Source organism: Zingiber officinale, chromosome 8B, assembly GCF_018446385.1.
Source record: "Zingiber officinale cultivar Zhangliang chromosome 8B, Zo_v1.1, whole genome shotgun sequence".
Taxonomy (NCBI): Eukaryota; Viridiplantae; Streptophyta; class Magnoliopsida; order Zingiberales; family Zingiberaceae; genus Zingiber; species Zingiber officinale.
Window position 1 is genome coordinate 90,135,823 of NC_056001.1, and position 14,198 is coordinate 90,150,020.

Here is a 14,198-nt window from a genome sequence, read left to right on the forward strand (position 1 = left end):
TTCAGCAATATTTCAATTGAATCAATTAATTTGCCAAGAGGTGGAGACCATACCTGACTTACCTTGTCGGTGGTTGATTCTCCCCCTGTTGAGTTGTTTTCTTCTGAAGATTCTCCCCCTTCATCGATGCTCATTTGTGATGAGCATTCTAGGTCTTCAAGTTGGAGTTCAGTTTCTTGTTCTGTCTCGGCACTTACCTCGGTTTCAGACTCTTCTGATGTCGGATTAGTGTCCATCGAGAGTCGGATTCAACCTTAATTGGTTCTTCGTAGAGTTTTAAGAACTTTTCCCAAAGTTCTTTTGCACTTCGGTAGTCACCAATTCTGTCGAGATCTTCATCTGGTAGTACGCTTAGAAGGTGAAATTCAGCTCGAGCGTTTGCCATAGACTTGTCAAGTTGCTTATTAGTCCAGAGGTGCATCTCGAGTTCTTCTCCATTCGTTGCCTTTGGTGTTTCATAACCAAATTTCATTATTGATAAAATATTAAAATCTGTGTTAAGATATACCTCCATTTGTTGTTTCCACGTCGTAAAGTCTTTGTCGAACTTCGGGGGATCAATGCTTGTTTCGGCCATAGTCTTGATCCTTATGCTTCAGTCGGTGGTTAGTCCTTTTGAGGCGGTCTTGCTCTGATACCAATTGTAGGTGCAGCGAAGGCCGACAAGAGGGGAGTGAATTGCCTAAAAAAAATAAAACTATACCCTCCTCGGATTTCAACTCAAGAATGCAATAGTAAAATAATAACAATTAAATCAACAATAATGAAAAGAGACTCAGCAGTTAACTTGGTTACAACCAAGGAGGTTGTTAATCCAGGGCAATGAAAAGCGCACTAGAAAAGATCTCCTTTACTGAAGGTGGAGAAGCCTTTTACACTTTAACAGCTCAGAACTATTGCTAGGAATTGCTTACAGATTTGAACACTCAATTCATGAATAATTCCTAGGTCCAGGGGTCCTTTTATAGCCCCTGGAAAGTCTATCTCGAAGGTTCAAGGCGCCTCCAACAGAGGTCCAAGGCGCCTCCATTGAGTGGGCGGATAAAACTTTATCCGAAAGCTCAACGGACACTTTGGCCAGGTCCGAGGTGCCTCGGACTGTCTGAGGCGCCTCCAATGGGTTTGAGGCGCCTCCAAGTAATAGCCAAATTTCTGCGTGGCCCAATTTCTGCATAGCCCAATTTCTGCATGACCCAATTTCTGCATAGCCCAATTTCTGCATAGTATAAATAGCTTCCACTTCTCTTTTTCCTTTGCTTTGACTTCCGAAGCTCCGTTCTTTTGGGTGATTCCGGCCATCCGAAATAGGGCTCACCCGAACCTCATTTCCGGCCTTCTCCTCGAGCAGCCTTCCTCCCCGGCTTAACATCCCTCGAACGCTGCACACTTTCTTCTCGTCCACCGGTGTACTCTTCCGCAGCTCTCTCGTCCTTCGAATGCACCGAGCCCGTCGTCTCCCTTCCCGTGTCGTCCTTCTCGCTAGCTGCATCTTCCGCTCGACTTCCTGCGCTCCTAAGCTCCTGCACACTCAGACACAGGGATCAAACACAAAGCAGGACCTAACCAACTTGGTTGATCATATCAAAACTACCACGGGGTCCAACAGAATTCGGCAATGAGAAGGAGAGAACTTAGGGTTTCGGTGGGAAGAAGGAAGGAGGAAGAAGAAGAGAGGAAAAAATGAATTTTCCATTCTCTTTCTCCTATTTATTCTAAATGAAGGAAAAAGGCAAAACCATCTTTTCATTAGGAAGGAAGAAGAAACTCAAACTTTTCCTTCTAAGTGAAGGGAGCATTCACCTCCCTTGCCCTTAACTACCATGTCTCTTTCCTTCTTAACAGCACACCCCTGCTGGGGCTACTGGTTATCACATATCTCATAAGGCTTGTAACTTGCTAAAATGTCCAAGGTTCAAACCTTGGTCATGCCTCTTTTTGGCTTTATTTTCTTTCATTTTTGAAAAATCCACATAAGACCCATTTTAATCATGCATAAATTTATGTAGAATTTCTAGGGATCCTAGGGGTGTTACATGATCTAATCCGGTGATTGAATTCCAAAAATGATTCCAATTAAACCTAGAATCAAACCTTCAAGAGCTACCAGAAGACAATCCAAAACAAGTGTTAAAGTCACTAAATGTCCATTGAAAGTCTTGATTCATCAACCTAAAAGTTATCTTGCCAACATAATCATCTTCATTGGAAAAATAGACATCTAGAGAACTTAGAAACTTCAAAACCAGTTAAGGATAAGTTGGTAGATGTGAGTACAACATATCACTCCAATCTAGGAACCCTATCATCCAATCTACATCATCCCTAATTCCTACCATGTCAAGAACAGTTGGGTCCAAATATCTTGTGCACACAATCTTTCTATTGACAAGAATTACAAATCTAGTTATTTGATCATCATTCCTAAATACAATATTGAATTCATTGTCAATACCTTCATCATGTGAAGTCCTCTTTCCTTTGCCTTTGACCAGTTGTTTCCCCTTATCCTTGCTTGGCTCCTTCCCCTTGTCTCCACTTGATCCACTACCTCCCTTGCGTAGTTTCTTCAAAAGGTTGGACATAATGTCAAGTTTGAGTGGGGAAAGGTAATGTTTAAGGTTGGAGGAACTAGATCTTGAGGAAATAGGTCTCAAAGAACAAGATCTTTGGTTAAGGAAATGGAGACCTTAGATCTAGGAGAAGAGAAGAATCTAGATTTGGATGAAGTTTGTGGAGAAGAAAGAGTTATAGGTCTAGTTCTAAAAAGGTTTGGAAGAAAGGTGGAAGAGGAGAGAAATTTTGGAGAGAAGAGGGTGTTGACATGAGGAGGGTGTGTGGGGGGCACGGCCTGGATCTAGCCGTGTATAGGTGACATGACCTGAATAGGTTTCTCCACACGGGCTGTGTAGATCTATATGACCCCTACCTTCTCCTTCTCGGGTATCTTTGCACTACCGTGTCTAGGACATGACCTCACCATCCTCCTTCTCTGGAATCAACACATGGTCGTGCCTGATGGCACGGCCAGTGCATGCTTCTGCACTGGTTCCTTCACACGGTCTTGTGTGAGACACGGCCGAGAAGTTTTCCTCCTCTGGATTCTTCACACGGCCGTGTTTGGGACACGACCATGCACCTTTTCTTCTCTAGAGACTCCATATGGTCGTGTTAAGTAGACACGGCCCAAGCATCTCCCTTCTCTACACCATAAGTCTGCCCGTGTATAGCACACGGCCATGCTCTATTTTTCTCCAATTGATGCTTCTCCTCCTTTCTAGCTCTCCCAACACTTTCATGCCCATGAAGAAGTCATGGCCAGCTCATGGAGGTGAAATTTCAACCTAAAAACAAAACAAAAAGCAAAGTAAAAACACTACTAATGAAAAATAGATACATGGAATGAATCTAACTAAAAGGAACCCTTGGGGCTTCCCAAGAAGCGCTTGTTTAAGATCTCTAGCTCAACCAAACTTGATTACTCCTCTCTTTTCCTTACCCTTAGAGGGCAGACATATTTGTCACTTTTGTTGGGAGGTCTTCTCCCAACATCTTCCACCACATTATTTTCTTCATTTGGTGGCCTCCCATGAGGATGGAAATTCCATTCCTCTAGTTTGTAAATGCTTGCCCTACTACAAGCATTTAAGAGAGAAGAGACATGGTTAGAGGCTTTTGATAAATCATATTCCAACCGTTCCTTACCAATCACCAAAGAAAGTTTATGGTTTTTAACATCTATAATAGCTCCTGCTGTAGCAAGGAATGGTCTTCCCAATATGATAGGGATTTTTGGATCCTCCTCCATGTCTAACACAACAAAATCGGTGGGGATTATACTCCCACTTACTTCTACAGGCACATCCTCAACAATACCCATAGGGTACCTGCAAGAGTGATCAGCAAGTTGTAGTGTCATGGTAGTAAGTTTAAAGTTTTTGAGACCTAATTTATTATAAATAGAATAAGGAATGAGGCTAACACTTGCCCCCAAATCACAAAAATCTTTCTCAATAAATTCAGTTCCTATTTTGCAAGGAATATAAAAGCTTCCAGGTTCTTTCAACTTTGGGGAAGTGTTCTTTTCAAAAAGAGCGTTGCATTCCTCTATAAGTGCAATGGTCTCTATGTCTCCTTTCCTTCTCTTATTCGACATGATGTCCTTCAGGAATTTGGCAAACTTAGGCATTTGAAGGATTGCATCAATGAGTGGTACTTCAACACATATTTCTTTTACCTTCTCCAAGAATTTGCCAAACTCTTCATCCTTCTTTAACATAATAAGTCTTTGAGGAAAAGGGGCTGCTATACTTTGATGGTGGAGTGGAAGAGTCTCTTCAACCTTAGTGGTACTCTCCTCATCAACTTGAGTCTGATTTGGTGCTGGAGGAGAGAGCTCTTCTTCAGTGTGCATCCCTTTTGGAGCAGTCACTTGGGGATCTCCCAAGGTCCGTCTGCTCCTAAGCTCAATTCTATTGCAGTGCTCCATGGAATTGACATCAGGCTTGCCAGGTATCCTGGTGCTCTAGAAGATGAGGAAGCTAGTTGGGCAATCTGACTTTCCAAGATATTTTGATGTCTATCAGAATTATCCATTCTCTGAGTGAGGTTTAACATGTCTTGTTTCATTTCATTCTGAGTGGACATAATATCTTCAAACATCTTTTCAATTTTAGACATAGGAAAGCCTTGAGAAGATTGTTGCTGAAAGTTTTGTTGCCCAGATTGAAAATTAGGCCTTGCCCCCATAGATGGTCCTTGGTCTTGATTATTTCTATAGGAAAAAATTGGATGACCTTTCCATCCTAGGTTGTAAGTATTTGAGTACGGGTTGTTCTGCCTTTGATTGAAACCCATGATTGCATCATATTGCTCTAATTGATTGATTTGTGCAGTGATAGCTCCTAATGGACATGAGTCATTTGAATGTTCAAAACTCCCACATACTTCACAAGAAGAAACAATGGCATTGGCCGTACTTGAGCTAGCTCCCATATTCTCAAATTTTTTTGTAAGAGCATCCAGTTTTGCAGCCAATAAAGTCACTGCATCAACATCAAATTTTCCTGATGCTTTTGCTGTTGGGTTCATAGAAGAATAGTCACCACTTCTTTCATTAGCCCATTGATGGTGGTTTTGTTCTACACTCTTAATTATCTCCTCGGCTTCATACAAACTCTTGTTCATAAGTGCCCTTCCAGCAGCTGAATCAAGGGACACTTTTGTATGATAAGTGATGTCGTTATAAACTGTATGTAGTACTTGTTGGGATTTTCGAGCCGCAAAAACCATTTTTTGCGTTGCGGAAACCCCGAAATCCCATGCCACCGGATCCGTGCGAAGATAAAAATTTTGTAATTTTGTGTACAAGTTTCTCTTATCCTAGATCTACCTTAGATCTACATGGAAGAAAGATATACCTTTGTAGCGAAGCCCTTCGCTTATCCCGCTCGTCCAAGGTTCGCCGGATCTCAAGGGTGTCAAGTGAACACCCCTCTATGTGTATCCACACGAACGATTAGGTGGAGAAAAACCTCTTAAGTGTGCTAGCACTCAAGGAGGTTTTGGCCAAGGTGGAGGAGAGGGAGAGAAGAAGAAAGCAAGGAGGAAGAAGATGGAGTTACAAAACAAAATAAAACTCTCACAATGAGTTAAGTGGCCGGCCACTTCAAGGAGAGGTTTTAAACCTCCATGGGATATCAAGAGTCACAACTCTTGATCTACCTCATGATGTGGGACACACATAAGCCAACCTTGATGATGTGGAACATCATCATTGGCCCACTTAATGCCAACTCGCAAATAAGGTGGCAAAGGTCAAGTTAAACTTGACCTTTCATCTTCCTTCTCAAGTCAAGTCAAACTTGACCACTTCTCTCCCATGGTTGATCAAATCTAACCATTTGATTTAAATCAATTTAATATAATGAATCTCTATTCATTGATTAAATTGATTCAATGAAACATAATCTAAATTAGATCCATTGAACACATGAATCAAATCGAGTCCAACTCAATTAGTTTAATTTGGATTACTCTTAATCCAACTTGGTTCATCACATGAACCTAATCCTCTTGGTTCATCAAATGAACCTAATCTCCATCTAATTTCCCTTTGTGTGTGACCCTATAGGTTCTTGTAACATTGGCAAAACTCCTAAACCCATTTAGAAACATAAGTAACGAGCGGTATCTAAGAACACATCATTACTACCCAAGTTACAAGAATGTTGAGATCCAACATCACCTTGTGACTACTAATTGTGACTCTTCACAATATATGACAATGTCCTTCTATCCATGACATATAGGTTGATCAAATCTGAGGCATAGACGGTGTCATCCTCTGATCAATCTAAATCTTGAACTCCAAGTAGACTCACTATAATCAAATGAGATCAATATCTCATATTGACTCATTTGGGCATGCCCATGCACTTAGTAGTCTCACTCTATCAAGAATAACGATGTCACTCCCGTTATATACGAGGGATAGATCCCATCTACATCACTCACATCCCTTCGCATAATTTGTTACATACCCAGTAATCGCCTTTATAGTCCACCCAGTTATGGGTGACGTTTGACGAAGGCAAAGTATGCAACTCCTTATGTAGGGAACCATGGTGACTTCAGGTCCAAGGACTGATAGTCATACTAATATTCACATGAGAAAGTATATGACACTCATATAATGATCCATGATACTTTCTCATGGCAGGTCATTCAGTATACATTCTCCAATGCATACCCATGTGTCAACTTGATATCTCTATATCCATGACTTGTGAGATCAAGTCATCGAGTTGACCTACATGCTAGTCTTATCGCATTAACATTGTCCTTAAATGTTAATACTTGACTAGGAATGATTAAGAGTAGTGTTCTCTATATCATCTCACTATCGATTCAACCAATCAATTGATATAGATAAGAACCTTCTACTCAAGGACGCTACTATACTTAGTTATTTGGCACCAATATAAGTAAGTATAATAACCAAACAAATGCCTTTATATACATAGGAATATGATAAAATAAGTCCATACAGTAACCATCATATGATTGGCTCTAGGGCTCTAACTAACAATCTCCCACTAGCACTAGTGTCAATTAGTTGTAGGCTCTAAGGCCCAATGACCTAGTGTGACCATCATGCTTTCTCTGTGCCAAAGCCTTGGTCAAGGGATCAGCTATGTTAGCCTCTGTAGGTACTCTACAAATCTTCACATCTCCTCTATCGATGATCTCTCGAATGAGATGGAAGCGTCGTAGGACTACTGTGAACTCTTCCAGCTCACAGCACCACCATTCAAGCAAAACACAAATTCAGATTGCAATCTATAGTCATCCTTGTCAGTTTGGAAGCTAGCATCACTATAACCCTTTACAGCTAACTCATCATCACCTCCATATATCAAGAAATATTCTTTAGTCCTTCTTAAGTACTTAAGAATATTCTTGACTGCTATCCGATGACTTTCACCTGGATCTGATTGATATTTGCTCATCATGCTCAAAGCATACGAAACATCAGGACGAGTGCATAGCATAGAGTACATGATAGATGCTATGGCTGAGGCATAAGGGATCGTATCCATACGGTCTCTCTCCTCTCTAGAAGAGGGACTTTGAGTCTTTGAAAGACTCACACCATGTGACATCGGCAGAAATCCCTTCTTGGAGTTCTATATAGAAAACTGTAGTAATTCCTTGTCAATATATGTACTCTGACTTAGGCCAAGCAATCTTTTAGATCTATCTCTATAGATCTGTATGCCCAGAATACGGGTTGCTTCACCAAAGTCCTTCATTGAGAAATAATTCCCTAACCAAGTCTTTACAGACTGCAGCAAAGGGATGTCATTCCCAATGAGTAGTATGTCATCCACATACAATACAAGGAAGACAACTGTGTTCCCTACAACCTTCTTGTAGACACAAGGTTCATCTTCATTATTGATGAAACCAAACTGTTCGATCGCATCATCAAATCAAAGATTCCAGCTCCGAGAAACTTGCTTTAGTCCATAAATGGACTTATGCAGCTTGCATACTCTGCCAGTATGCTGTGGATCTACAAAACCCTCAGGTTGTGTCATGTACACATCCTAGAGCAGGTTTCCATTCAGAAACGTGATTTTAACATCCATCTGCCAGATCTCATAATCATGGTATGCTGCAAGAGCAAGCATGATCCGAATGGACTTAAACATCACTACTGGAGAAAAGGTTTCATCATAGTCAATACCATGTATTTGCTTGAAACCTTTAGCTACCAGATGACCCTTGTATATAAGTTCATCCATGTCAGTCTTTCTCTTAAAGACCCACTTACACCTTTTACCCCTACAGGTGGATCAACCAAAGTCCATACATGGTTGGTGTAAATGGATTCCATTTCGGATCTCATGGCCTCTAGCAATTTCTCATAATCTGGTCTCATCATAGCTTCCTGATAGGAGGTAGGCTCATTCTCAATGAGCATAGCATCATCATGGTCAGACAAGAGAAATGGGTATCTCTCAGGCTGACGACGTACCCTATTAGACCTGCAAAGAGATATGTCTACTTGAACTGGTTCTTGTTCCTCAACTCCTTATAGAGCAATCTCATCATCCACAACACTTTATGGTTCTAGTTCAACTTCCATCAAGGCTTCAATGTTATGGTCCATATCTTGAACTTCTTCAAGATTGAACGTACTTCCACTAGTTTTTCTAGAAACACAGTCCCTTTCTAGAAAAACCCTAGTCTTAGTCTCAACTACTTTGTGTTGACTGGGAATGTAGAAGTAATATCCAATCGTTTCCTTGGGATATCCGATAAAATAGCACTTATCAAATTTTGGTCTCAATTTATTTGAGACTTGACGTCGAACGTAAGCCTCACAACCCCAAATCCTCATAAAAGACATCTGGGCATCTCTCCCAGTCCATATCCTATATGGTGTCTTTATCAGAGCCTTGGATGGAACACAGTTGAGTATGAAGGCTGCTATGTCCAGAGCATAGCCCCAAAGAGATATAGGAAGATCTATGTGACTCATCATAGACCGTACCATATCTAATAGGGTACGATTCCTCCTTTCAGATACACCATTCCACTATGGTGTTCCAAGAGAAGTGAGTTGGGATAGAATCTCACACTCAGCTAGATAGTCACGAAACTCATGGCTAAGGTATTCACCACCTCGATCTGATCGAAGTATCTTAATACTCTTACCAAGCTAGTTTTGTACTTCATTCTTGAATGCTTTGAACTTTTCAAAGGATTCTGACTTATGTGTCATCAGATACACATAACCATATCTATTTAAGTCATCAGTAAATGTAATGAAGTACCTGTAACCACCTCTAGCAGCGACATTGAAAGGGCCACATACATCACTATCTATAAGTCCTAACAAGTCAGTCACTCTCTCGCTGTGTCCACTAAAGGGAGTCTTGGTCATCTTGCCTAGTAGGCATGACTCGCATGTCTCATATGATTCAAAATAAAATGAGTCCAGCAAACCATCTTTATGGAGCGGGGATAAGAGTTTGTCATTTATATTACCTAAGCGACAGTGCTAGAGATAGGTTTGGTTCATTTCATTTAATTTGAACATTTTGGTATTTATGTTATAGATGGAGTTCTCTAAGTCTAGAATATAGAGTCCGTTAATCATGTTAGTTAGAGCCCTAGAGCCAATCATATGATGATTGTTGTATGGACTCATTGTATTATATTCTTATGTATATAAAGGCATTTGTTTTGGTTATTATACTTACTTGTATTGGTGCCAAATAACTAAGTATAATAGCGTCCTTGAGTAGAAGGTTCTTATCTATATCAATCGATTGGTTGAATCGATAGTGAGATGATATAGAGAACATTACTCTTAATCATTCCTAGTCAAGTATTAACATTCAGGGAGAATGTTAATGCGATGAGACTAGCATGTAGGTCAACTCGATGACTTGATCTCACAAGTCATAGATATAGGGATATCAAGTTGGCACATGGGTATGCATTGGAGAATGTATACTGAATGACCCGCCATGAGAAAGTATCATGGATCGTTATATGAGTGTCATATACTTTCTCATGTGGCTATTAGTATGACTATTAGTCCTTAGACCTGAAGTCATCATGGTTCCCTACATAAGGAGTTACACACTTTGGCTTCGTCAAACGTCACCCGTAAATGGGTGGACTATAAAGGTGATTACTGGGTATGTAACAAATTATGCGGAGGGATTTGAGTGATGTAGATGGGATATATCCCTCCTATATAACGGGAGTGACATCGTTATTCTTGATAGAGTGAGACAACTAAGTGCATGGTCATACCCAAATGAGTCAATATGAGATATTGAGCTCATTTGATTATAGTGAGTCTACTTAGAGTTCAATATTTACATTGATTAGAGGATGACATGGTCTATGCCTCAAATTGATCAATCTAGATGTCAAGGATAGAAGGACACTTGTCATATATTGTGAAGAGTCACAATTAGTAGTCACAAGGTGATGTTGGATCTCAACATTCTTGTAACTTGGGTAGTAATGATGTGTTGCTAGATACCACTCATTACTTATGCTTCTAAATGGGTTTAGGAGCATTGCCAATGTTACAAGAACCTATAGGGTCACACACAAAGGGCAATTAGATGGAGATTAGGTTCATTTGATGAACCAAGAGGATTAGGTTCATGTGATGAACCAAATTGGATTAAAAGTAATCCAAATTAGATTAATTGAGTAAGACTCGATTGAGTTAGACTCAAGTGAGGCTAGACTTTAGTTAGACTCAAGTGAGGCTTAATGATGATATTCATTGAATTTTGAATTCAATGATAAATGGAATTCAATTTGAATTTTAGATTCAAATTTCGAATGAGTTTCAAAATGGTCATTTAATGAAGAATATTAAATACTCATTAAGGCTCATTAATGAGGATTATTAATGGTGTTAATGAGCATTAAGTATTTTCATTAGATGAAAATATTTAAGTCATTTTTTACTCTTATTTTCATTATCGATCATTATTCCTCCTTGCTTCTTCTTCTCTCCCTCTCCTCCTCCTTGGCTGAAACCCTCAAAGAGTTCTAGCACACTCTAGGGTTTCTTCTCCACCTAATTGTCCGTGTGGATACACATAGAGGGGTGTTCACTTGACACCCTTGAGATCCGGCATCTTCTTGGACGAGCGGGATAAGCGAAGGGCTTCGCATCAAAGGTATAAACTCCTAAACATGTAGATCTAAAGTAGATCTAGGATTAAAAAACACATACATGAAAATTTAATATTCGCACGGATCTGGTGGCATGGGATTTCGGGGTTTTCGCAACGTAAAAAGCGATTTTTGCGGCTCGAATTGCCAACAGTGGTATCAGAGCCACGTGCGACACGTGTATGAGTTTCATTTTTGTTTTTATGAAAAATATTCAGATCTGTAAGTTTTGGTATATTTACAATTTTTATAGATTTCATGGGTATTTTTCTCATATAGGCGAAGCAACAAGTGTTTGGACACTTGTAGGCTTCGACTACCGAGAAAACCTTTCCGAAACGGCAAGGTTTCACTCAAATCATTTTGGGACAGCGGCTTAAGGCGCTGTAAGATCATCGTAGGATACTCGTGATATTCATTTCACGAGAAGGGGTGCTGCCCCTAACCCCGCAAGGGGCATTGTCCCGCGATCGAGCCCGAAAATCGCTAAACGGGACCACCGGAAAATTTTGACTCATAAAATTATAAAAATAGTAGTAAAAATTACAGAAATTTATGGAAAATACATAATTTAGAATAATGTATAATTTTGTGATGGTCGAGGCCCAAAACCCCAATTCGATTGAAAAAAATTGTCTTGTAATTCATAATATGACCTGCGTGCCATTTTGTGTGTTTGTGCGTGTTGTATATGATCGCGACCTGCGCGTTGTGCCTTCCTTTATTTTATATTCCTGTTGTAAATAGTTTAGACTTGAATGTAACTCGAGTTTCAAATTTGTAATGTACAAAAATTGAAGCGGTGGAAGGTCCACTCGAGGAGGAGTTACGAGGAGGGTGCGAGCAACAAATGGTGGTCAAAGGGAGGAGCTTGGAGAAGTTGTTGACCCTAGGTTGACCATCCGATCTTCTCATTGGCTTGAGAAGATCGTAGTAGGGCCATGACTAATCAAAATTTAATTAATTTCTTGTGTGTGTGTATGTGATGCATTAGAGTAGAGTAATTAATTAGTGCCTTAACGATTAGATTAGATCTAAATCGCGTATATGATGCACCACGATTAGATTAGATCTAAATCGCGTATATGATACACATTAACGATTAGATTAGATCTAAATCATGTCAACTCAAAATGCCTACCATGACGTAATACCCATCACTACCTCGATCACATGTTGTTGTTGAATCTGCCAAAGCAGAGCAACGCATATTATCTTTGGTAGGGTGCGGAGGGACAATCTTGGTCTCACCTATTAACGCATGGGTGACGACAAACTCAATTAGATTGAGTATAACTAGTTAAATCAGATTTAACTGTAGGCATTATCCAATAGTTGGAAGATAGGACAAAATCACATTTATATTAAATCTTGGGCGATTTAGCCAAAGCTAACTCAAGTTTTAATATACATGCGGATCTTGATCCTATAAACAAGAGTTGCATAGAGATGTAATTGGTAATTGGTTACCTAACGATCATACTAAATCTTGGGCGATTTAGCCAAAGCTAACTCAAGGCGTAGTATGATGTGGATCTTGTCCCACAAAAATTATAACTAGTTGGTTAGAATCTTGTAAGTGTGGTTTGACCACATCCCTGACTTGATTCTACAAAAGTTCTATAATTCAGTGGGAGCATCATTTAATTAAAGGCATAATTAAATGATAATTGGAATATGATATTTCTGCATTTTTCTGTTGTAGATTGTCATGTCGTCAAACACGAACTCCTTCTCCCTGCGTTCTGTCCTCGATAAGGACAAGCTCAATGGAGCTAACTTCCTGGACTGGTACAGGAATATGAGAATAGTTCTCATACAGGAATGAAAACTGTACGTCCTGGAGCAGCCCATTCCCGAGGCACCTCCTGCCACTGCCACGCGAGCTGACCGAGATGCTTATAAGAAGCATCAAGATGACGCATTAGATGTGTCATGTCTCATGCTCGCGACCATGAACTCTGAGCTTCAGAAGCAACACGAGTTGATGGGTGCTTATGATATGGTTGAACATCTTCGTCAACTATATCAAGGACAAGCTAGGCATGAGAGATTCGAGATCTCTAAGGCACTGTTTCAGTGCAAGATGCAAGATGGGACTCCCGTAGGCTCATATGTACTCAAGATGATTGGGTATATAGAAAACCTACAGAGGTTGGGATTCCCACTTGGCCAAGAGCTAGCCATTGACTTGATCTTGCAGTCCTTGCCAGAGAGCTACAGTCAATTTGTCATGAATTACAACATGAACAAAATTGACAAGTCACTGCCCGAGCTACTTAGCATGTTAAGAACTGCTGAGCTCAACCTTAAGAAGGTTAAGCCCAACTCCATTCTGATGGTACAGAAACATAAGGGCAAGGGCAAGCCTAAAGGTAAGGGAAAGTCCCAAGCCGAGGGTAAAGGCAAGACACTGAAACCTAAATGAGGGGTTGCCAAGGATGCTACCTGCTTCCACTGCGGTCAGACCGGGCACTAGAAGAGGAACTGCAAAGTCTACCTGGAAGATCTTAAGAAGAAGAAAAGTGAGACTTCCACTTCAGGTATATATGTTATAGAAGTCAATCTATCTATTTCTTCATCATGGGTATTAGATACCGAATGTGCTTCTCACATTTGTACTAATGTGCAGGCGCTGAGAAATAGTAGAGCATTGACGAAGGGGGAGGTGGACCTACGCGTAGGCAATGGAGCACGGGTAACTACTGTTGTTGTAGGGACTTATTCTCTATCTCTACCCTCTGGGCTTATACTTGAATTAGATGATTGTTGTTATGTGCCTACTCTTACTAAGAACATTATATCAGTTTCTTGTTTGGACAAGAAAGGTTTTTCATTTATAATAAAGAACAAGTGTTGTTCAGTTTATTTAAATGATATGTTCTATTGTAGTGCACCGCTGATGAGCGGACTCTATATTCTAGACTTAGAGAACTCATCTATAACATAAGTACCAAGAGGTTCAAGTCAAATGACATGAA